This window comes from Mesocricetus auratus, unplaced genomic scaffold (assembly GCF_017639785.1).
Source record: "Mesocricetus auratus isolate SY011 unplaced genomic scaffold, BCM_Maur_2.0 Super-Scaffold_100011, whole genome shotgun sequence".
In the NCBI taxonomy this organism is placed as follows: Eukaryota; Metazoa; Chordata; class Mammalia; order Rodentia; family Cricetidae; genus Mesocricetus; species Mesocricetus auratus.
Window position 1 is genome coordinate 34,958,966 of NW_024429195.1, and position 25,626 is coordinate 34,984,591.

Genomic DNA, 25,626 nt, shown 5'->3' on the forward strand with positions numbered 1-25,626 from the left:
CATCCCTTGGCCCCAGGGCAATCTTTTAGAGAGAGTTTGGGTATTTACAACTCACAAATTGATCTTGCTTGATAGTTCACAAAGGAGAAGAGAAAGGGGGGCTTGTTGTTCTGTTTGATGCCAACTGGGACTTGATCCAAACACAAGTAAGAAAGTCTAGAGCAGGCAGTGTGTGTGGGAACATATCCTCCCTGACCTCCCAGTTACAGTATGAAGATGGAAACTTTTTCCTTTAAAAAGATCAAAGATAATATCCTTTTGTCAACGACAATGACATTTTGCTTCTAAAATAATTCCATTTGAGGAAAACAACTAAATAATCCAAGTCACATACTGCCCAAAGTTATATCTCAAAGAAAACAGCGTAAGGGACTCAAAAGCTGCTGTTCACCCTGTTGCAACATTTTTGCTACTCACACAACAATTTAGTTAAGGAAGGGCTGCACTCCATCTGTTATGAACATTGTTTGCATCAGCACAGGCTCTGGTGGCTTTGGGAAATAGTTGCCAGGGCTTGACAGTTCACCTGTGATGTGGACAGTTCTCGGTATCCACAACTTGAAACGACGCTGTAGAAATGGAAGGACGAGAGACTACGAGGATGCAACTCAGTTGGTAGAGCGCTTGCTTGGCTTACCCAAAGCCTGTCTTGGTGGTCTATTGCTGTGAAGAGACACCATGACCACAGTAACTCTTGTGGAGAAGAGCCATTTAATTGGAGCTGGCTTACAGTTCAGAGGTTAGTCCATTATTGTTGTGGTAGGAATCATGGCAACATGCTGGCAGACATGGTGCTGCGGAAGGAGCTGTGAGTTCTATGTCTGGATCAGCAGGGAGAGAGAATGAGACACTGGGCCCGGCTTGAGCTTCTGAAACCTCAAAGCCCACCCCTAGTGACACACTTTTGCCAGCAAGGCCATGCCTACTAGAACAAGGTCATGTGTTCTAATTCTTTCAAATAATGCCACTCCCTATGAGCCTATGGGGGCCACTTTCATCCAAACCTTCACAAGGCCCCAGATTCAATCCTTAGCACTGCACACCCGGTATGTGGTAGTACATGCCTGTAATCCCAACACCGGAGGCAGAGGAAGAGGGTTAGGAATTTTATCCTTAGCTACTAACCTGGGCTACATGAGACCCTGACTCAAAACAATTTAGTTTAAGAGTAGATTGCTAGTTCAAGCTCATTTTTGTAAGAAGGGAAATGAACTGGCTTCCATAATGAAGAAGTCCAAACTGAGGTCTTACACGCTTTGAACATGGTGAGGAGCAAAGACACTTGCTCCTATGCTCCTATCCCTTCTTCATTCTACTTCCTAGACACTGACCTCCTCCCACCTCCCCATGATCTGGCCTCTAGTACCACTTCTGAACTAGAATGGCTTTCTCAAAGGTCATCTGTTACCTTACCAGCCAATCCAAAGGTGCCATTTAAGTCATGCCTGTGCAATGCAGCGCTGTGGCAGATGCTGCTCACTGCTCCCCATGGCTTGTTCAGCCTGATTCCTTGTAGTATCCAGGACTACCAGCTCAGGGATGGCACCACCACGAGGCTGGGTGCTCATGGGCCCATTTAGTGAAAACATTTTCTCAACTGAAGTTCCTTCTTTCAAAATGACTCAAGCTTGTGTCTAGTTAACAAAAAACTATCCAGCACATCTCTTAAATATTGATATTCTTCAAAATTCATCTTCAGTCTCCTTTTGTGATCTCTCATTGGGTGATCTCCTGCCACCATGTGTAGAAATCAAACTCAGGTTCCCAGTCTTGGCCACAGTCACCTTTCCCTGCTGAGCTACCCCATCATCCCTGACTTATCATTTTATCTGAGCCTTCTCACTGAATATGCATGGGCAATGTCCACTCAAATGCTCATTGTTGCAGGAGATTTGATCACACTGTGAAAAGTTGTGTCTCTGATTTACTTCAGCTGCCCAAGGCACCTTCTGTTTGGTCTAATAAAGAGCCAATAGAGGATAGGTGAGACTCCTGGGGACAGATGCAGGAACTCAAGGGAAGAATCTGAGAGTTGGGGATTCACCAGCAAGTATGGAGGAGAGGTAATGAGCCGTGTGGTAGAATGTGGACTAATATAAATGTGTTAATTTAAGTTTTAAGTGCTAGTTGGAAACAAGCCTAAGCTAATGTCAATCTTTCATATTTAATATAAAGTCTCTGTTTCATTACTTGGGAGCTGGAAGTCCAAAGAAAGACCTGCTCCATTTGGTGTCCGATGTGAAGGCGCATATATTCAAGCATAGGACCCAAGAAACCTGTGTCTGGCACCCGCAGTGTCTCAGGCAGTCCTGACACTAGCAGTGCACAGAGGTGTGACTCCTTTAAGAGGCCCTGCTGTGCAGCTGAGCACCTGAACAGTGGGAGAAACACTTGTCACAGTGTGGACTCAGCAACTTCACAAAGCTGGGGTGGGTAACAAGGCTCTTGGAAAAGTCCGGCCAAGGTAAGGTCAGTCAGTCCTTCAAAATTGCTGCTTCAGAGAAAATTCTGTCAGATATTCTAGGCCTGTAGGCCAAAGATGGATGCCCTAGTGTTACAGAGGAATCTTGGGTGACTGTCCAGGCAGCCAGCTGTCTCTGTCATTTCTATAGTTTCGGGAGTTGCTTGTTCTGCACTTCCTGTTTATTCAGGTAATATTTTATCCTTCTCAGGGTTCTGATGGGATTGAAGACTATAATTTATAGCTTTATGGTTTTCCTTGTTAATAAATTCAGAAAAGAAACTTACAAAAGGGATATAAAGTTTATGAAGGTTGAAAGGCATAAAAACTTAAGTTGTTTATCTAAGAAGATGTTTTAAGGCCTACAAGTATATTTTTAGATTGGTGGTACAAGTTATGATAGAAAGTGGTTTAGGTATAAAACTTTGAACTGACCAAGATAGGATAGATAATATAGTACTTTCTCTGAATTTGCCAATTACAAATGAATGTTGTGAATGTAATTCTTACCTCACAATTTTTTTTGGTTTTTTATTTTATTCTTATATTTTTCAGAGCTATTTGACTTTTATTTTTTTATATTTTTCTCAATATATGTTTTTATTTAAATTAGAAACATGAATGTTTCACATGTCAGTCCCAGCTCCCTCTCCCACCCCTCCTCCCTTGTCCCTCTACCAGCCCCTTAGCCCCCTACCCAATCCCCACATCATTCCCCAGGGAGGGTGAGGCCCTCCTTGCGGGGAATCTCTAAAGTCTGTCATTTCATCCAGGGCAGGACCTAGGCCCTACCCCATGTGTCCAGGCTGAGAGAGCTTTCCTCTATTTGGAAAGGGCTCCCAAAGTTCATTCATAAACCATGGTAAACACTGATCTACTACCCAAGGCCCCAGTGATTTCTGTGGCCTCCTCGCTGGCACTACATTCATGGAGCCTGGATCAGTCCCCTGTTGGCCTCTCAGGCATCAGTCTGGGTTTCAAGAGCTCCCCCTTATCTGGTCAGCTGTCTTTGTGGGTTTCATCATCATGGTCTTGACCCCTTTGCTCATCACTCCTCCATCTCTGTCACTGGGTTCCAGGAGTTCAGTTCAGTGTTTAGCTGTGGGTATCTGTCTCTGCTTCCATCAGTCCCTGGATGAAGGTTCTAGGATGGCATATAGGGTAGTCATCAACCCTATCATCAAGGAGGGGCTATTAGTGTAGTCTCTCCACTATTGCTGTTTGCCAGTTTTACCTCACAATTTTTATTATATATAGTTTAATTGTGTTAGTATTAAAACCTTATGTTTTATTTTAGACAAAAGGGGGGAGATGTTCTGGGACATTTGATCACAGTATGTAAAGTTGTGTCTCTGTTTTACTTCACCTGCCCAAGGCACCTTCTGATTGATTTAATAAAGAGCTGAATGGCCAATAACTAGGCAAGAGACAATAGGCAGGATGTCTAGGGAGAGAGGGAAACTCAAAGGAAGAATCTGAAAGGTGGAGATTCACCAGTAAGATTTGGAGAAAGACAGATGTGCTTTACTGAGAATAGGTAATGATCCGCAGGGAAGAATGTAGATTAAAACAAGTGGATTAATTTTTAAGTGCTAGTTAGGAACAAGCCTAAGCTAAGGCCAAGTTTTCATAATTATTAAAACATCTCCATGTGATTATTTGGTGGCTGGCAGTCCAAAGAAAAACCTGTTAAAGCTCAGCTCATCTTATAAGCCAAAAGATTCCTTCTTAAAATACCCCATTTGAGCAAGGCAGTGATGGCACATGCCTTTAATCTCAGCATTTGTGATGCAGAAGCAGGTGGATCTCTGTGAGTTTGAAGCCAGCTTGCTTACAGAGTGAGTTCCAGGACAGCCAGGGCTACACAGAGAAATCTTGTCTCAAAAAGCCAAAACCAAACCAAAGCAAACAAATAAAAACACTAGTGAACTCATGGAGTCCTTGCTCTCATCCACGCAGATCCATGTTTGTCCCCTCTAGTTGAACCACACCCTCCACATCCTGCCTTTTGTTACTCCTTCCGGGTCAACAGTATTCTTTTTTTCTCCCAATACCTGGTGTTTCATTAGGGTCCACTGGTGTTAGATACGGGTTACTGTTTCTGCGTCTCTTCTTTCTCGCCGTTTGGAAGGTTGTACTCTGCTTGCCTTTTCTGATGCAGTCATGCAGCAATGCTATGACTTACTGTAGTCAATCAGATCTAAGTGCAAAGCTGGGGAGATGCCATAAATAGCAAGGACTTATCTTGCAAACATGAAGACTTCTCTTTGAGCCCCAGAACCCACTTTTAAAGACGTGACAAGGTGGCCTGCTCACAATCCCAGTGCGGGGGAAGCAGAGGCAGGCAGATGGATCCTGGAGCTCACTGACTGGTCATCCAGCCTAGCCTACTTGTTAAAGTCTTTTGTCTTTAATTATTGATCAGTGGTTCTTTAAGTATTCTGACCACAAGTCCTTGGTGAGTTCTGTGCATTACAAATGCATTCCCTCATTTTGAGGTTTGTCTTTTAATCTTAATGTCTTTGATGATTACAAACTATTAATTTTGCTAAAGTTCCATGTATCAATCTTTTCCTTGGTTAGCATTTTTCTTACATTCTGTTGAATAAATATCTTTCCATTCGCAAGTAACAATACTATTTCTCTATATTAAGTTCTTGAATTAAATTATTTTTATGTTTGGGGTTTTGGTTTTGTTGTTGTTGTTGTTGTTGTTGTTGTGTGTGTGTGTATGTTCACATGGAGGAGCCAAGAGAAATACTTGTATACATACTCCATACATGTATGGAGATAAGAGGACAACTTTCAGGATTTGATTCTTGACATGGCTGAGGTAATGCCATCTTGTGCTTTTCTTTTCATGGCCCCGTTGTGCCTTTCAGCTCCTGACCCCTGAAAAGTCATGTCTGTCTTCATGTCACCTTCAGGACTTTCCATGAACCTGATCATGCTCAGATACATAACCAAAATAACAGCTGAAGGTGTAGCCAAAACAAATGTCCTGACCTACACCTGACCATTGTCAAGAGTTCTTTAGTGCAAGGACTCTAATTTGGCCTTATATGCATGGTAGGCACGTAAGGTAGGCATAACTTTCTCTCCTTCCACATTGTTGAAGCAGGGACCCATTTGGCTCTAGGGATGTGCTGTGTACATTAACTGGTCCAAGACACTCCTGTCTCCAGCTCCATCTTGCTGTAGGGGTGCTAGGATTGTAGAAACACACCGCTGCATCTGGGTTTTTTTTTAAAGATCAAATCTCACTGTGTAGCTCTGATTGGCCTGGGACTCACTGAGACTTATCTTACCTTAAAGGCATGCACCACTGTACACTCAGCAAACCTGACGTTTTACATGTGTTCTGGGGTTTGAAGTCAGGTCTTCAGGCTTGTGTGACAAGTGCTTTTACTCACTGAGCCTCCACCCTAGCCTCACATTCAGCTTTTATAGTGTAACGTGAAATCTGGATCAGTGTGTGTGTGTGTGTGTGTGTGTGTGTGAGTGTGTGTGTGTGTGTGTGTGTGTGTGTGTGTTTGAGACAGAGAGAGCCTGGTTCTAGAGTTGTGCCTGATCTGGAGGTCACAGTATGTAACTACGCTGGCCCTGAAGTTGCATTGATCTTCCTGTTTCTGCCTCTGCTTCCCAAGTGTTGTCATTAAAGACATGTTGACCACCATTCTTGAAATTTTTGTTTTCCTTTGTTTTGTTTTGGGGGTGGTTTATTGTTTGCTTGTTTTTTTTTTTTTTGAGAAAGTCTCATGTAGTCCAGGCTGTCCTTGAATTCACTATGTTGCCAAAGCTAGCCTCTATCTGCTCCTGCCTCCACCTCTCCAGTGCAAGAATCCCTGGTTAATGTCACAAACCCAGTTCTATCACTGGGTGTTTGTTTTAGGGTTTTTTTCAAGCTCTGGATGTCCTAGAACTCATTTTTTAGACCAGGCTATGCTCAAATTCAAAGGGTTTTTAAGCTTATCACATAGACTGCATCTGATAGATTCGTTCCATTATTTTTTAACTATTGGTGCTGAAACCCAACTAGCAGATACTAACCCTGGGTCTCGCTGAGTTGCAGCTATGTTGCAAACCAAAGCAAGGAGGTGAGCATACCAGGTGTTGCTAGTGTACAATGAGTGCACACACTCCTCCCTCATAGTCCAAGGCTCGCCTTGATAAAGCAAAGCAACTTTTTTATTTGCTTGTTTGGACTTGTTTTGCCTTTTTGTTTGATTGCTTTGGTCTTTGTTTTGTTTTTGTTTTTTTCAGATAGTGTCTCACATAACCTATAGTGGCCTCAAATTCACTGTGTAGCCCAGGCTAGCCAAGTATTACAGATCCTTCTGTAGCCAAGGCTGGCCTTGTACTACAGATCCTCCTACCTCTGTTTCTCCAGTGCTCGGATTAAGGTGTGCACACTATGCCCAGCTAACAAGAACATGGTTTTCATGTCAAGATTTTTCCAGAGGTGACAGCGTGGGATAAACAGTGGATGAACTTGCAGCTGTGGAGTTGAAGGGCAATGTGTGCCTCTAAGTTCTATGCTTGTGTTCTGTGACTTCATTCTGTGACTCTATTCTGTGATCCCATTCTGTGACTCTGTTCTGTGGCTCTATTCTGTGGCTCTATTCTATTCTGTTCCATTCTGTGGTTATGTGGCTCCCCTCTCCTTGCTTTGGGGCGTCATTTCCAAAGTGATTTTTTTTATTTGGTTTTGTGTCTCCTGAGGCAGGAAAGGCCTCTCTGATTTAACACGCCTTTAATAATAGAGTAGAAGAAAAGAATTCTGGTTCATTAGAACAAATCAATGTTAGGATTAGAAAATTATTTCACCATTAATTGACATATCAACAATGACAAAGACCATATTTCTAAAGACTTGGCCACATGCCACGTGAGATGAAGGCAGGTATGAGAAAGGGCTAAAGCTCCCGCCCTACCCTCTCTTCTCACAAATTCCAAGGATCACTGTGACCTTATTTACATCAAGTAGGCAAAAGGTCTTGTCCCAAAGAATGACACCAGCCACTTCAAATAGGAAAACCTATCCTTTCCGAGAAGTCACATTTGAAGTAATCTATTTGTGACTTCTCCCATGATTCAGTTCTACCTAGTACATATGAACTGTTCAATCCTGCATGGCAAGCAGTTCCTTCGATGGGGATGTCCAGTCTTAATGGTCAGGCAGACAGCTCTTTGCTCTCAACACGTTTTCCATTCTCTTGGTTGACTACTTCATTTTGTTTTGCTGTGCTGGGGAATCTAGGCTGGGGTCTCACTCGGGCTTTGCAAATGTTCCACCTCTCCACCCCCAGCCTAAAACCAGGTCCCAATATATAGAGTAGAAGAGCAGCCAGCCACCAGGATGACCCCCACTGAGTGAATCAGCAAACGGGGTACCCGAGAGCTTAAACAACAACACAGACGAGACTGAGTGGAGCACCTCTCCCTTGTTCTGACGCTGGAGTTCTAGACCCCTCCCGTACACGTGCTGTGTGACCTGCAGGGAAGGAGCAGCTGGAAAACAGTGCTCATGGGTGACGGTCAACTTTACACAGTGTTGATTCCTCCAGGTGCAGCCCACCTGCTGCTGAGGACATTAGACACAGGACAAGAGGCCTGCTCAGAGCACAGGGGCGTCCCAAGACAGCTTGTGTCCTCCGTGGTCAAAGAAGGTCTGTCTGACGGCTCCTTTGAAAGATTAGAATCCGAGGCCTTAATCATTCCCCGAAGCAACCACTCCGGAAGTCGGCCTATAGACTCTGGATGGAATGAGAAGGGACCCCTCACCAGGACGCTCCATCCCACCCCACCAGACTGGCTCTGTCTCCCCTTCGCTCAATGCACAAAATTCCCAAAAATAAAATGGAAATCTTGTTGCCTACAATCTGTTCAGTGAGGGGTAGCTTTGGGGATTTTAAAAAACATTTTTTTAAACTTTATCATCATGTGCGTGTACATAAATGTACAGATGTGTGCATTACACAGCACATGTGTGGGGGTCAGAGGTCAGCTCTGTGGAGGCACTTCACTCCTTCCATTTTCATGTGGGCTCTGGGGACTGGACTCGGATCATTCATTTTGCAGCAGTGGATTTACCTGCTGAGCTGTCTGTCTCACTTGTACCTAGTTTTTAAATTGCATTTATTTGTTTTTTTTTGTTTGGTGTGTGTGTGAGAGAGAGACAGAGAGAGAGAGAGAGAGAGAGAGAGAGAGAGAGAGAGAGAGAGAGAGAGAGAACATGTGGAGGTCAGAGAACAAGTTGCAGGAGTTAGCCATCTCTGCACCTTTTGGGACCCATGAGTGGCATGCGGTTCCTCCAACTCAGCAGCAAGTCTCCGCTTGTTGGGCCATCTGACTGGCTGCTGTTGGTAGCCTTTAACTGAGGTCTCCACTAGGAAAGCTGAGTTGAAGCTTCATAGCCCCCACCGTGCTGTGCCACGAAGGGATTGCCTCCACACTGAGTCACTTCAAACGTCTTCAGTCAGTTCTGCCCTATGAGTGGGTCTTGATCACTTGGCAAATGAAAACTACAAACCCAATGCTTCCACCATCCTGCAAAACCGCAGCTTGGGCATAGCTCTAGGATTCTACTTTCCTCCGGAAGTAGAAAGAAAATGTGGGTAGCATTTTTCACTTGGGACTTAGAGAGCATTAGTAAATTCTATTACACCCCAGGCAAGCTACTTAACCTCTGTGCCCCTTCATCCATCTGGAAACGCAGAAGATAAGCAGAACAGCTGCAGTACTGTACACAGGCAAGCTGGTGAGAGGCTGGAAAGCACTCTGCCAACACCAAGTGCCTGCAGTTACCTCTTGTCACAGGCTGGTTTCAGACCCATCTAGAAACAAAGAAAACACCAAACCCTACACTGAACAGCATGCCCGGGCAAAGGTGGAGAAGGAAATTAGTCTTGAGTGGGTCTTTGTCCATGAAAAGACGGTGCTTCTGAGGAGATATTGAAATTATTCACAGAAAAATGGGTTAAGTTAGAGTTCAGTGGGGGTGGCACATGCCTTTAATCCCAACACTTGGGAGGCAGAAACAGACAGATCTCTGAGTTCAAGTCCAGCCTAATCCATATAGTGAGTTCCAGGCCAGCTAAGGCCACACAGAAATTTAAAAAGTAGAAACAAAAAGGAGGAGGAGGAGGAGGAGGTAGAAGAAGAAGAAGAAGAAGAAGAAGAAGAAGAAGAAGAAGAAGAAGAAGAAGAAGAAGAAGAGATCATCTAGTAAAACCTAGAGAACCAGTGGGGAGGAGGTAAATGAGGATAGAGAGATAGTTGGGAGAACATAGTCAATGCACAACATGGACTTGTATGAAAGTACCTTCATGAACACAGTACCATGTACATACAATTAATATACGATGAAAAGGGTTAAAATCCCCCAAAACAGCCAAACAAAATGTATCTCAGATGTTTAATTGACCATCAGTCAACAAATGTCTTTTGAGCCACAACTACCATGTGTGAGGCTTTCTGCTTAGCTTTTTGTGTCAAATGCAATTTTGAAAAAAAATAGCAAAATCCAAAACAAAAGTTAAAATAGCATTTTCTCTAAGAGCTCTGAATCTAATTGGACAGATAAGACACATACATGGGACAAGATAAGTGGCTCCACTGGGCTGTCACTGATAGGAGCCAAATGACTAGTTCAACACTAAGTGGAAAAGCATGGGACAAAGTGCTCTGGGCCAGAGTGGGGAAGGACAGCTTCTAAGGACAACCTAAGAGTCGGTGGGCTCAACAGTGGGCCTGGTTGCTTAGTGTGGGAAGGTCGCAAGGGAGGGAGATGGAGACAGAGGTGGAGAAGGGGAGGCGGGGTGGTAAGTAGCCAGGAAACTGGAGAATCTTCTATAGGACTCTCTCGAAGATGGATGGCTGTCAGGCCATTAGGATGACTCAACCCTTAAAGGCCATTGCCCTACTACAACTTGAGTTCCATCTCCTAGATCCACAAGGTAGAAAGAGAGAACTGACAACCGCAAGTTGTCTTCAAACCTCTGCACTCAAAGCATCACACACACACACACACACACACACACACACACACACACACACACACACACACACTGTACAAGGGGACAAAGTGCTCCATGTTCAAAGTTGAGCACTCTTGACCTCTAAATACTAAATGCATTTCTGTTCTTGCTCATCTCTACCATCTGCCCCCTCTTTCTCTACCTCCTTCCCCCCTCCATTATTCTTTTCCTCCCTTCTCTCTTTCAGTCTGAGTTTTCTTAGGCACCAGAGCACTGATCACTTTCAACTGTCCTGGTATAGTGTGTGGCTGGGGGCACTGTTCCTAAGCACTGCAGAGTGTTTAAGTCTCAGAACCATGGAATGTTGCAAACAAAAGAGTTCAAAAGGGCACTGAGTTCATGCTCTTCCAACAGAAGCCTGATGAGGGATGGCGGCCATTGCCAGTGTTTCCGCTTCCCATCCAGCATCCCTCTGATGTTCTTGATGCAAGCACATCTGAAAACCTTCACATACACTGAGAGAAATCAGATCTCAGTTACTCAGATCTGATCAGCTTCTGCCGTTCATTGTGGTTTACTGTCCTGGTTTGGGTAACAGGATTTCAGGTAGTCTGGGCTGACCCCAAAGTCACTATGCAGCCAAAGATAACCTTTAACTTCTGATCCTCCTGCCTCCACCTACTAAGTGCTATAATTACAGGTGAGTGCCAACACTCCAGGCTCTGCACATGCTAGGCAAGAGCTCTGACAATTGAGATACAGCTTGAACTCTGCAAGTCATTGTGGGTTTTTTAAAAATTATTATTAACTGAGTTATTACATACTTGTGTTAGGATTCTCTACTCTAGAGTAGCAATATATAGAATAGATGTATATTTCAAAAGGAATTCTAATAGATTGGATTGCATAATATGGGCTAAGTAGTTCAAGGTAGCTGTACACTGGAGAACTAGAGAACTTGGTAGATCTCAGTCTGTGAGGCTGGCTGCCTCAGCTGTTCAGTCTGGTTCTGAGGGTGTTAGAGAGGAATCCTGGAGAACTTATGGTCTTCAGTTCATACTGGAAGGCCAAGATGGTGCATTCCACTGTCAGTGAAGGACAGTGATAGCAACAGCAGCAGCAATGTAGTAGATGCAAGTCTCAGCAGGCAGTGAAGGTGGGCAGGCAAAAGTAGCATTGTTTTCCCCTTAGAGCTCCTTGTATCTAGGCTACCACTGGAAGGTGCTGCCCACTCAGTTAGTCAGTTTATAAACACCCTCATAGACTCTTACAAAGGTGTGTCTCTTAGTTGATTACAAACCCATTAAAACTGATAATCAAGATCAGGCATCCAAATTATTGATGAAATATTTGGGTAAGATGCTGACAGCACCAGAATGATTTTCAAATTCAATATATGTCAGCAGATCGTTGGCATATACTTGTATGACTCTATCCATCATGCATTGAAAATGCGAGTGAGGAAGGCAGAAACTGGGGAATGCCTTTAAATCAGAGATTCCCCAGGGACGTTGCCAAAAAAGTGGCTCAAGGATCTGAGTTAGCTATTGAGATTCGTATCATCTTAGGTTAGTAAGTAATGCCTGTCTTAGTTGGGGTTTCTATTGATTGCTGTGATCAATACTTTAGCCAAAAGCAACTTGGGGAGAAAAGTTTATTTCAATTTAAAACCCTCAAGTCATACTTCATCCCGGAGAGAAGTCAAGGCAGGAGTTAGGAGACAGGAACTGAAGCAGAGACCATGGCTTGCTCAGCCTGTTTTCTTACACAACTCAGGACCACCTGACAAGGGCACAGTCCCACAGTGGGATGGGTCCTCTCACATCGATCATTAATCCTGAAGATGCCCGACAGGCTTGCCTACGGGCCGCTCTGATGGGACATTTTTTCACTGAAGTTTCTCAAACTCTGTTATGTGCAATTGATAAGAAAACTCAGCAGACTAGCAGACAAGTGAACCTGTTGGACATTTCAGTAATGGAGTTCCATTGCTGCTAATGATCATCAACTTAATGTGATCTAAAATCATCCGGGAGGCAGGTTTTTAAGCATGTCTGTAAGGGAGTTCCTAGATTGGGTTAGTTAGGATGGCAAGATGCTCCCTGTGAGCAAAATCACTCCATGGACTGGGATTCTGGACAAAATAAAAAGCACCAGCAGCCTCATCTCCCTGCTTCCTGGCTACAGAAGCAATGTGACAGTTGCCTCACAGCCGTCCAACCACGCCTTCCCCAGCATGATGCACTGTCTGTCTGTACACCCTCCAACTCTGGTGTGCTAATGAGCTCTTTCCCTGAGCTATTGTTGTATGGTGTTTTCGGCTTGCATGTTTGTGTTTGTTTTTTGCAAAAACAGGAAAGTAAGTGAGGGGCAGCTTTTCTCTTTCAGACTGCCATGTGTGTTCTGTTGATTTTAACTAAAACAAATTACATAGACCTTATTGACCATATCAAATTCTATCCATCCAGCCATTCTCCATTACCTCTCTTAAACACATGTGTACACCCACCCCACACACACACACACATACACACAGACATTTGTATGGAAGATTCTAGATAGAAAATGAAGGAACAGAGTCAGCCCTAGAATAACAGAAGTCTAGAATTCTTCCAATAGATGAGCCTTGTTTACAGCACTATGTGTTAATGGTCGTGTTCTTCAGTGCAAGCGTTTTCTACAAAATGTATCCTCTGCTTCCTTTCCCTGAAAGCCTTTGAATCGGCCAAGTAAGTTGTTGGGATTTTGATGGTAGTTTACAAAATGACCTGACTGATTCTGGCCGGAAGGGTTTTGTCTTTGGATGTTTTGTTTTTCATTTGGTTTTGGTTGGTTGGTTTGCTATGGGAGTTGTTTGTTTGTTTGGAGTTTTTAGGGAGGGGGTGGTTTTGGTTTGGGATTGGGTTTTTGAATTTTGGAACAGGATTGTCACAGAACTCAGGTGTGCCTTAGATTTTCTTTGTAGCCTTTGATGACCTTGAATTCCTGATTGAAGAAATGTTGAACAAAACTCAATGTGTACAGAAGCTTTTAAAATTGAATTTTCACCTTGGGTTTGTGACAGTTGGAGAAACAGTCTATTGAAATTTGTCCTTAGGCCTGGTCATTTCTCTAACCTTTGACATAACTAATGACATCATTATAAGCTGGGGTCTGGGCTGGAGTGATACCTCAGCTAGTAAAGAGAACTTGCTCTGCAGGCACCTACATTAAGGAATAAAGCTGAAGAAGGCTGGCGTGGTGGTGTGCAATTATAATCTGGGCACTGACTAGGAGCAATCAAGATGAACCTGGGGCTCACTAGTCAGCCAGCTGAGCCTACTTGTAAGTTCCAGGCTAATGTCTCAAAAATCTAGGTGGATGGCCGGGCGTTGGTGGCGCATGCCTTTAATCCCAGCACTCAGGAGGCAGAGGCAGGCGGATCTCTGTGAGTTTGAGGCCAGCCTGGTCTACAGAGGGAGTTCCAGGATAGCTTCCAAAACAATACAGAGAAACCCTGTCTGGAAAAAAAAAACAAGCAAAAAACCTAGGTGGAGGGTAGCAATCGGGGGACAACTTCAGGCCTCCAAAGGCCATACACATATGTGTATCTGTACCTGTAAACACAGGCACAAACCTATACACAAGAATATAGTCACACAACCAAAATAAATTGGAGTTTCTTTCTTTAATTATTTAGAAAATTTAACACATACACTATACATAAAACTAAAATAGTAAAATCAAGAGCTGGCTTCATTAGAGAAAGCAGTACTTGTTATAAAAAAAAACGAACAAACAGAAAACTTTCTGTTAAATAGGTCTTGGTCTGCTACTGCTGAAGAATCCTGACTTTTCTTCAAAATACTACTTTACAGCAGCGTTTGGTAGCTTAGAATTCCAGTCTTGCAGCAGCATGAGGATCAGGAGTTCAAGGTCAGCCTTGGCTATGCAAGGAGTTTCAGATTAGCCTAGGCTACCTCAGACATTGTTAAAAAACAAAGCAAAACAAAACAAAAAACAAAAACAAAAAAACTTACTTGCCCAGGTGCTCATTTCTTTTTATTGCAAGAAATTGAGATTCCCTGTGTAACTAGACTTTTCCTTCCTTCTTTCCCTCCTTTGCCTCCTCCTTCTCTTCTTTCTTCCCCTTTTCCCTCCTGTCCCCTCTCTCCCTCCCTTTTTCTTTCTTCTCTCCCTGGTCTCCCCTCCCTCCTTTTGCAACCCTCCTTTCCACCCCTTTCACATACACCCCACCCTCCCTCTCTTGAATACTTGAACTGCCTAAAACACAAGGAGGCCATTGATGTCGTCCAGGACCTTAACTGGAAGAACAGCTTTATCTCCAGGCAGACAGACACTACACAAATGTTTGGTTTACTCTGTATCACATAGTTAACAAGGTCCTTACAGGTTCAAGGAAAATGATTGTAAGACTTCCCTAGGAGAACTCAACATTCTGGGAGAAGAAAAACTAACAGATAAGTCTGTGGAGACTGAAAATTTTCAAATGACCCACAGCTGGACCCGATTCTACAGGGAAAGGTAGAGTATCGGTTTAGAGACCAGATAGCAGGAGAAATAGCAAGGGCCTGTTCTCAGAGCTCCTCCCTGGAATGTATAGCTGCTCTCGGGAGATACTTAACTCTCTGACTCCTGCCCTAGTCATTGAACTCTGCCATTCAAACTGTCCAGACCACAGGAAATGGTGCCGAAGAGGGCCCTTCAGCTGACGTTCACATTGTCGGCAGAGGCTTCAACCAGCGTCAAAAGGCAGGTCCTCAGTGAGCCGTGTATGCGGCCTACTGCATGTCCTCCTCAAACTGCCACCTGGAGAAGTTAAGGGGCTACACTGGGCTAAGACTGCAGCTCCAATAGTAAAATGCTTGCTTAGCATGTGTGCAGCCCCGTGTTCAACTCCCAGCACTGCATAAAGCAGGAGTGCTGGTGCCTGCCTGTAACCTCAGCTCTCAGATGCGTGATGAAGGAGAATGAGAAATTCAGAGGCATCCTGAACACACAGTGACTTGGAAGCCAGCCTGAGCTACAAGAAACCTTGTCTCAATAAAATAAAACAGAGGAAAAATCGTTTTAAATTTGGTACCCTGAGCAACCACCCCGCCAACTTTTACTGGCCCACTCCTGATCCTTTTTGTGAGAAAGTTAGAACCTGTGGCATTTACAGCTCTCTGGCAAATGAAAGCCAAAAGTCAAAAGAGGTGATTCTAAATGCTCAGGCTGTTTTCCAGCTGTAGAGGGAGGCTGGCATTGGTCACCCCAGGTCCACACGACATCCGTAGGGAGACCTTCCCTTTTCTCCTCCTCCTATGAGGCTGAAGAACACAGAAACCACACCTGAGCTGGGATTTACTGCCAAACTAAGTGAAGGCATGAGGAAGAAATTGTGTCATCTTCTGTAAGAAACTGAGTCTTGAAAGACTTTACTCGGATGTCATCGGTGAACTCTCTTCAAAGGAAACATGTAGTTCCGGTTCCCTGCCATGTGGGACCCGCAGCGTCTCACTGGATCCTAAAATACTTAAACCTGAAAGGCTTAGGATGCCCATGGCGGCTGTGATTGGTGCAGTGTAGCTTTAACACTATGAGAGATGCCAGACACAGGACAGACACTTGCTGGAGCCTTTCTCCCTGACAAGGAGCTGGGGATGTTCTCTAGAAGCACTCGAGGGAAAATGGGCAGTTCCCAGGGGAACAGCAATGGCTTTGCACAAGGCTCAGAGTTTTTGTCGCAGATAGGCCTGTCACACAGGAAGATGACAAGCTGCAGGCAATGTTTGTCAGATGTCAGTAAGGAACAAGGCATGTACCCTCATGTGAGCCAGGAGGATGCCAAGAAATGTCTCCTTGGGCATGTCCCACAGTGACAGACCATTTCAGGTGACTGGGGTCTCCTAGAAAGGGATGTTCTGGTTGGAGGACGGCTTTCAGGCTGGGTCAAGTTCTCTTATACTAAGTACTTAGTCATTAGTGCTTGGGAGGAATGGTCAGAATAATAGAATGTGGCAGCTGGAGAGATAGCACAGTGGGTGACTGCTGACTTTGACCCTACATCGAAACAGCTAAGCATGGTGGCATGTGCTTACAGTCCCGGCTCTGGAGAGGCAGGGACCGGCAGATCCCTAGGGCCCTGAGACCCGCCAGTGTGGCCCAACTAACTGGTAAGTTCTGGGCCAGTGAGAAACTCTGTCTCAAAAAACAAACAAACAAAACCAAAAGACAACAACAACAACAACAACAAAAAAACCAAGATGGATGACACCTGAGGCCATTAAGTTGGTCTCTGGCCAACACACATGCATTCAAACAGTCACGCACACAAAAAGAATTTATGGGCAGGCAGGAACATGAAGGTCTTGATAAGCCATCTCTGGGTCTTACAGCCTCCTTTTCCACTCTTCCACGGGCCTTTCATTCTCTCCAGTTGGAGGCCGTAATCTGACAAGCCCATGCCTACAAGGCCTTACAGCTCAACGCTATTGTGAGATCCCCTCCCAGCTTTCCTTCTGAGCTCCTCTGTCACCATCATCACACAACCTCTGGCCGGCTCTAGGACCAGACTACCTCACTTCCTCCTCAGTGTTCATTCACAGTGACGCAGTTTATTGTTTGTTCTTAGTCTGCCTTCTCTACAGCATGAGCGCCATAAAGTCAGAGGCCGCGTCTCCTTTGTTCTCTTCACCATCAGGGTTTATCACAATACCTGGCTCTATAAAAGCCTCACAAATATTTATTCAACCGAAGAACACAAGCTGAGGTACTGGGGTCAAAACAGGTAAAAGAATTCCCTCAAACTCTCCTGAGTCAGTAAGACAGCACAGGGGTCAGCGTGACACTTGCCTAGGAAACCCTGACTTGTTAGGTGAGGAGGATGTGTCAGGTAACTTTTGACCTCTACGTGACAGCTGGTAGTTATGCCTTAGAGACATCACACAAGGAAGCTAGAAGTGTCCAGGATGAGTTCAGGAAGCTCCCTCCCTCCCCTAAGTCCAGCACCTCCACAAACCACGTGGGTGCTAGCCTCCGTGCACCCCACCCTTAGAGCTACATCTCATGAGCCAAGCACTTAGTTATTGCTGACTCAGGTCCTGTTCTTCCTCCGAAAAATTCCTGTCTATGCAGTAAGACAATTGTTTTGGGCTTCAAATGCAGCTTTCTTTTTTTTTTTTTTTTTTTTTTTTTTTTTTTTTGGTTTTTCGAGACAGGGTTTCTCTGTGGCTTTGGAGGCTGTCCTGGAACTCACTCGGTAGTCCAGGCTGGTCTCGAACTCACAGAGATCCGCCTGCCTCTGCCTCCCGAGTGCTGGGATTAAAGGCGTGCACCACCAACGCCCGGCTCCAATTGCAGCTTTTTATTTCCAGGCCTTATTTAGGGAGGACTGACAGGAGCAGAGGATTAAGATTGGAGGAGGGGATGTTAAATAACACGCTATTCACAGCCTCTGTATAAAGCTTGCTTTTTAATAGATGTTATCTTGGCTCTGCCTGAGTCAAGAGGGAGAGATTATTTATTTTATTTACTTTTTTTCTTATTATTTTAAAGGAAATGTTAATCCTAGTTTTGAAATCCCCCAGAGGATCTTCAGTAGCGCAAAGGGTGTTACAAAATTCTCAAGTTGATTGAAGTGAAATCATTCAGTCCAATAAACATGTCACACAATACGCTGTGGGGCCCAGGAAAGGGCGCATTATGAAATCAAGTAGATCAGTTTTTAAGACTCCCTGAAGGACAGTCAGCACAGGGTAAGTGATTCCTTGGTGCTGAGACTGGTTTTGTTCCTATAACCTCATCTTTCCTCCATAATCACCTGTTTCTACTCATGAAGGCTGTGGGAGGCAATAAGGACACTAAGAATAGCTCCTCTGGACCAGTACCAACCACATTGTCTGAGCTTACAACACCCTTCGTAGGCAGACATGGTTATCAATACTCCAAATGAAAACCTAGCACTTGGTAAACAGCTCCAGATTCATGTAGCTGCACAAATCTGGCAGATCCTTCAAGCCTATGCTTGACATGGGGGCAACATCCACCCCTCCCAAATACAAAATGTGAGGGGAAAGCCTCATGAGCGCATGTAACTCTAACCCCCTTACTCTTACTGTTTGAGGCAGTCTCAGATAGCCCAGGCTGACCTCAGACTTGCTAAGTAAGAAAAGATGACCCTGAACAATTATGCTTGCCTCTACCTCCCAAGCTCCGAGATGACACGTGTGCACCATCATACTTGGCTTTATGCGGTGTTGAGGATCAAATCCAGGACGTCTGGCATGCTAGGAAAACACTTCACCAACTAAGATGTATCCTTCCTGCTACCTCCTTGACAATTCTGTCATCTGAGGTCACACTAAGTAGAAATTCTAGAAGCAAGAATGCTTTGCATTATGTCATGTCACATGGGAACAAGGTAAAGGGCTGTGTTAATTGAAACTCTACACTGACTTCAGAGTTCAGTGTATAAAATACCACACGACCAGCAAACTAGGATTTTTAACCAGCCAACCCCAAGCTGTCTGTGTGTTTATGACACTCATTTTTTTTTCCAGTTTAAATTTAGATAAGAAACGAGGTTGCTTCACAAGTCAGTTCTAGGTCCCTCTCCCATTCCCTCCCCTCCTCCCGTGCCCTCCCCCCAACCCCCCCCCCCCCGTTATCCCCTCATTCCCCCAGGGGATAGTCTGTCATTTCATATAGGGCAGGGCCTAGACCCTTCCCCAAGAGTTCAGGGTGAGAGTGCACCTCACATTGTTCTATGGGAGTCCAAAGTCCGGGGATGGGTACTGATCTGCTGCCCAGGGCTCAATAGATTATCTAGGCCTCCTCACTGACACCTAGATTCAGGGGGGTCTTGATCAGTCCCATGCTGGATTCCCAGGCTGATGCCTGGGATTCAAGAGTTAACCTTTGTCTGGTCAGCTGTTTCTGGGGGTTAAACCAGCCCAGTCTTAATCCCTTTGATCATCAGTCCTCCCTCTCTGTTACTGGCTTTCTTGAGTTCAGCTCAGTACTTAACCAAGGGAGTCTGCCTCTTCTTCGATCAGCCACTAAATGAAGTTTCTGTTTCCCAGACTCTCTGGCCATAGGATTGTAGGCTGGCACTCCCCAGATCTATGTCTAAAATCCATATATGAGAGAGTACATGCCATGTTTCTCTTTTTGTGACTGGGTTACCTCACTCAGGATGGTTTCTTCTAGTGTCATCCATTTGCCTGCGAATCTCATGATTCCATTATTTTTTTTCTGCCGAATAGTACTCCATTGTGTAGATGTACCACATTTTCTCTATCCACTCTTCGGGTGAGGGACATCTAGGTTGCTTCCAAGTTCTGGCTATTACAAATAGAGCTGCTATGAACATAGTGGAACAGACATCTTTGTTGTATGAATGGGCATCTTTTGGATATATGCCTAAGAGTGGAGTTGCTGGGTCTTGTGGTAGGTTTATTCCCATTTTTCTGAGGAATCTCCATACTGATTTCCAAAGTGGCTGAACCAGTTGGCACTCCCACCAGCAATGGAGGAGTGTCCCCCTTTCGCCACATCCTCTCCAGCATAAATTGTCATTGATGTTTTTGATTTTAGCCATTCTGACAGGAGTGAGATGGTATCTCAGAGTTGTTTTGATTTACATTTCCCGGATGGCTAAGGATGTTGAGCACTTTCTCAAGTGCCTCTCAGCCATTTTAGACTCCTCTATTGAAAACTCTCTATTTAGTTCTGCAGCCCACTTTACTGAGTTACCTATTCAATAATGAACTTCGTGAAAACATGAATAGTGATGGCCTTCCAACAGCATCAGACTACCAGGTTGCCCATAACTGTAAAAGCTCTTTATCCCATGTCAACAGGATCAATAAATGTATCTGAATTGAGCTGGAGAGATGACTCACTGAGTAAATTGCTGCCCACACAAACATGAGGCTCCCAAACTCATGAAAAACCCAGCAATGGTAGCACACATCTTTAAGCCCAACACAGGAATGGAGACAGACAGATTTTAGGCGTCTTGCTGAGCAGCTAGACTAACTGAAACAGCTTCAGTTCTGGTAAGAGGCCCTGTCTCAAAAATTAGTAAGGCATAAGATAGCCAATGGTGACTTCTAGCCTCCATGGGTGCATGAGGGGTGTGCACCTGCATACAAGTGTACGCTCTCACACTTACACAGATGTGTCTAATTTATGTCATATTTCTAAAACCTTATTCCTAACAGCAATGGAAAGAAGTGTTTGCCTAGCCTGCATGAGTCCCTGGGTTCAATTCCTGCACCAGATGAACTGGGCATAATGCAGGAGACCCATGATCCCAGCACCAGGGGAGTGGGGATGGGAAGATCATCAATTCCTGGTCAGCCTCAGATACACCGTGGACTTTAAAGTTAGCCTGGACTACATGAGAACCTGTCTAAAAAAGGAGGTTGCCAAGAATACTAAAGCCGTCTTTGATTCAGAGCGCATCTCCCCTCCCCCAGGAGGCCAGCCCATTATTCCTAGCCTTAATGGTTCCCATCACAAAGGAACACAGCCCTATGCCCCGTTGAAATATTATCAGACAAGTACTGAAAAGTCCAGTTTAAAAGACTAAATAATGACATTTGGAAACACTTACAGCCAATAAAGAAGTAGAGAGTGAATTTTATCTTCGCTACTGTGTCAAAGGGCATTTGTCATATGTTAACAGCGTCTCCAGAACATTTTCTCTCTGCATTACCCCTTCTTTCCAGGCCACCTTGCAAAGACTCTGGGAGAGCACCAAGCAGAAAAAGGTATCGTCTCTTTCTGAGTTCTACTGACTCAGACAATACCAGGAAAGAGGAGGCTGAGACACACAGAGGAAAATGACACCGTGAGCTCCAGAAAGGGACCATGGCTCCTCTCTAGGCCACCCTCTGAGGTGAGGTGAGATCTCTGAGTGGTGGCAGCATGGCCACCGGTAAGGTCTCTCAATTCTGTTTTGCTGTGAGGGTTGATGATCAGGCCCCCTCATAACCAACCCTTGTACTAGAAGCCCTGAACACAGATGGAGGAGTGGGGAGAGGGCCTCTGTTAAGCAGCTGTCATGAAATGCCATTCAAGAGATGGTCATGAGAAACATCTAGGCGGATGGGCACTTGGTGAGGAGCCTTGTGTCAGTCAGGGAGAGTTGGGAGCGTGCTAGCCAACTGCAGTTGTTTCCATCTTTGCCTGGTAAATAGAATCTGAAAGAAAAAGCAATACTCAAAGTCAGAGAGACATGAATGGCATGAAGAATCCCTTACTTCTTTGTACACAGACACAATTCTGCACCTTTGAAGTGTCATTAAACCTACAGGTAAGGTCTGTGAAACGACACTGGAGAAAATCTGGATGTGGTGACACATACCAGTGATCTCAGCTAAGGCAAAAAGATCTTGAATTCAAGACTATTCTAAGCTGGGTAGTGAAAGCCTGTCTCAAAAGAGGAGAGAAGAGGGGAGAGGAAGGGGGAGGGGAGGGGAGGAACAGAGGAAGAAGAATGGAGAAATGAAGAGAGACAAAAGGAAGGAAAGAGAGGGGGAAGGAGGGGGAAGGAAGGAAGGAGGGAGGAAAAGTATGTACTGATTTCTCTGAACCTCTACTTCATCATCAAAAGGAATAATAGCATGTCCATAATCCAGAATTAACATTTATGTATATAAAGAGACAACAAAATACAACAAATGTCATCAAAGTAACTATTACTTTGGTCATTGGATTTTGATTACTTTCTTTTATCTCCTGTGTTGAACCAGGAGTTTGAACACCCCTACCAGGAGCTCTGCATTCTTAAGTCAAGTCTTGTTGTTGCTTCCAGCATTGCAAGAAGTAAAACTGGGAGGAGAAATGGGGAAGAAAATAGAGAAAGGGTTATGTAGATGCACCTTTGAGCAGAACTGTATCGAGGACAGATGGCCATAGTACCCAGTCAAGTTAGAAGTGCAGACGGGTGACATGGAAGCACCTTATATCTCAGAAAAAACATGGACTTGCCAGGTATGCCTCCTGCTTAGAATCCCATAGCCTGGGCAGTGGAGGCAATCCATGGTCTTCCTCAGCTAGATGGTGAGTTTGCGGTTCAAGGTTAGCCTGGGTATATAAAATTCTGTCTCAAAAAAAAAAAAAAAAAAGAAAAGAAAAGAAAGAAAGAAAGAGAACTAATGAAAGGAAAAAGGAAATTGTATTATATCCTAGTTTTAATAAGGAAAGTCATTCAAAGTTGTACATACATGTTAGAGTTAAGTAATCAAAATTATGTAGAAAATTAGGTAGAGTTCCTAAGAGTACATACAGGGAAATAAATTCTCAGGCTCTAGCAGTAAACAAGAAATAAAGTCACAAATGAGACCCCCACATGGCTGGAGGAGACCATGAATGGAATACCTGTTTAGTAGGCTTGGTTAGGGCTAAGACTGGGGGAAAGGCCTGGCTAAGAATAACCTCGAACTGGGAAGTCTTCGTGTCCTTATTTTGTTTTCTCATGTGTTTGTGTCCACATGGGTACATGTGGAGGCCAGAGATCAATGTCAGGTGTGGCTGTCATTCTAAAGACATTGTCATGTGGGGGGCATACACAGAGACCAAGTGTCCACCTTTATCACTCTCCATCTAATTTTGTTGTTATCTCATGATTTTTCACAATTACATGTGTGTGTATATGTAATTACTTTGGAAATATAAATATATAAATATATATATGCACACACTTTGATCACACTTACTCTCCTCCTCCTTTTCTCCCTTATTCTACTTCCATACCCAGCAACTCCCCCTTTTATTTTTATTTTTCTCCCTTCTTTTCTTTTCTTTCCTTCCTTCCTTTCATTCATTCTTTCTTTCCTCCTTCCTTCTTTCATGCATCTAATTAGGGTTACTTGCATAAGCATGAGTGAGAGGGTAATACTTGAGCAAGGGTCTAAACCATTTTGGCTAGACTGACTAGCCAGTAAGTTTCAGGAGTCCTGTTTCTACACCATCACCATGCCTATGCCATGCATACAGTTTACAGTGCATGGTGATGCTCATGACTGTCACACCAGATGCTGCCAGCACTAAGTTTACACCATACTGTAGATGAAAGTTTCTGTTCTAACTGGTCGCACCGCCCTGTTTGGCTTAGGCTCCTTACTGGCTAGCTCTCTTAATTATTAACCCATAACTATTAATCTATGTATCTCTACATGGCCTTATCTTACCAGAGAAGGCTCCAGCATGTTATTCCTTCAGCTGCTACATGGTGTCTCTCTCCCACAGCTTCTCTCTGTGTCCAATCCCCAGGGAGCACTGAAATATATAGTCACCTAAAACTTAGAGTTAAGTTAGTTAGGTTTTCTAGATATACAGAGATATATTTGAGATGGATATTCTTCAAACCTTTAAAGGCATACAGAATATGGCATTTAAAATTGTTTGTTAGGGTTTTTCTTGTCAGTGAGACACAACTGCTCCTGGCAATGCCAATTACATCAGAGAGGAAGATGGGTGTGGAAGAAACTCACTACAGAAATTGCTTTCGATATAGCCAGACTAGCCATTTGGTCAAGAAACTGCTCTAGCAAAGACTGCTCGACTGTATGCTGTATAAAGTGACATGCAGGACCCACAGGAAAGTGACTGCTGACCTTAACAAAACAAGATGGGACAGTACTTCGGGATTCCTGCTCCACGGAAGAGTCTGCCAGACATTTGGCAGGACACACAAAAATGACTGACAAAATCCCAATACGAGCGTCACAGTTTCAAATTTTCTGCTTCACTGAGAAGTCTGCCAGACACACTGTGGCCTATGGGCTGAAGATGGATGTCCCAATGTTACAGAGGATCTGTGGGTGTCTTTCTAGGCAGTGAGATGTCTCTGTCAATTCTAGAAATTATATATTATCCTTCTGTGGTCTTTGATGGAGTTGGAGACAAATAGTTATGGTTATAGTTTTCCCAAGTTATGATAACAGATAAGTTGCACATAAAACTGTAGACTCACAAAGATAGGACAGATGATAGAATATTTTCTTTAAATTTTGCTAAATATTAATAGACTAAGTATTGTTAACTGTAGCTCTTACTTGATGACTGTTTTGTTATATATAATTTTACTATGTTAAAGTTAAAATCTTCCTTTTTATTTAGACAGAAAAGAGGAGATGATGGGGGATGTCCTTCTGTATATGTTTCTCTTATTGGTGGATGAATAAAACACTGATTGGCCAGTAGCCAGGCAGGAAGATAGGCAGACCAGGAGAATTCTGGGGAAAGGATACGAAGAGAAGCACCAGTGAGATGTCATGTAGCTGAGGAAGGAGTAACAGGTCCAGACCTTTCTCCAGTAAGATAGGACCATTTGGAAATACTTAGATTAATAGAATCGGGTTAATAATTAGGAGAGAGCTAGCCAGTAAGAAGTCTAAGCCACCACCCAAACAGCTTATGAATTACTGTAAGGCTTTGTGTGTTTATTTGGGGCTGAAGGGTGGCGGGACTAGTGAGACAGAAACTTCTGCCCAAAGCACACACTGACGCACATGACTGTTACATGTATGATGCTCCCAACACTAACACAGCACACACACTGATGCACATGACTGTTACATGGATGCTCCCAGCACTAACACAGCACACACACTGACGCACATGACTGCTACATGTATGATGCTCCCAGCACTAACACAGCACACACTGATGCACATGACAGTTACATGGATGATGCTCCCAGCACTAACACAGCACACACTGATGCACATGACTGTCACATGGATGATGCTCCCAGCACTAACACAGCACACACTGACAGACATGACTGTTACATGGATGCTCCCAGCACTAACACAGCACACACTGATGCACATGACTGTTACATGTATGATGCTCCCAGCACTAACACAGCACACACTGATGCACATGACTGTTACATGGATGATGCTCCCAGCACTAACACAGCACACACTGATGCACATGACTGTCACATGGATGATGCTCCCAGCACTAACACAGCACACACTGACGCACATGACTGTTACATGGATGCTCCCAGCACTAACACAGCACACACTGACGCACATGACTGTCACATGGATGCTCCCAGCACTAACACAGCACACACTGATGCACATGACTGTTACATGGATGCTCCCAGCACTAACACAGCACACACTGACGCACATGACTGTTACATGGATGCTCCCAGCACTAACACAGCACACA

The 25,626-nt window shown here is 44.2% G+C and overlaps 1 long non-coding RNA gene across 1 annotated transcript in view; it reads left to right on the forward strand.

The window, feature by feature from the left end:
* Positions 1-25,626, forward strand: part of LOC121143232 — a 37,385-nt gene that overhangs the window by 3,880 nt on the left and 7,879 nt on the right. Inside the window, exon 2 of the long non-coding RNA XR_005880423.1 lies at positions 21,159-21,328. This is a non-coding gene — a long non-coding RNA (uncharacterized LOC121143232). The remainder of the gene's footprint in view (positions 1-21,158; positions 21,329-25,626) is intronic.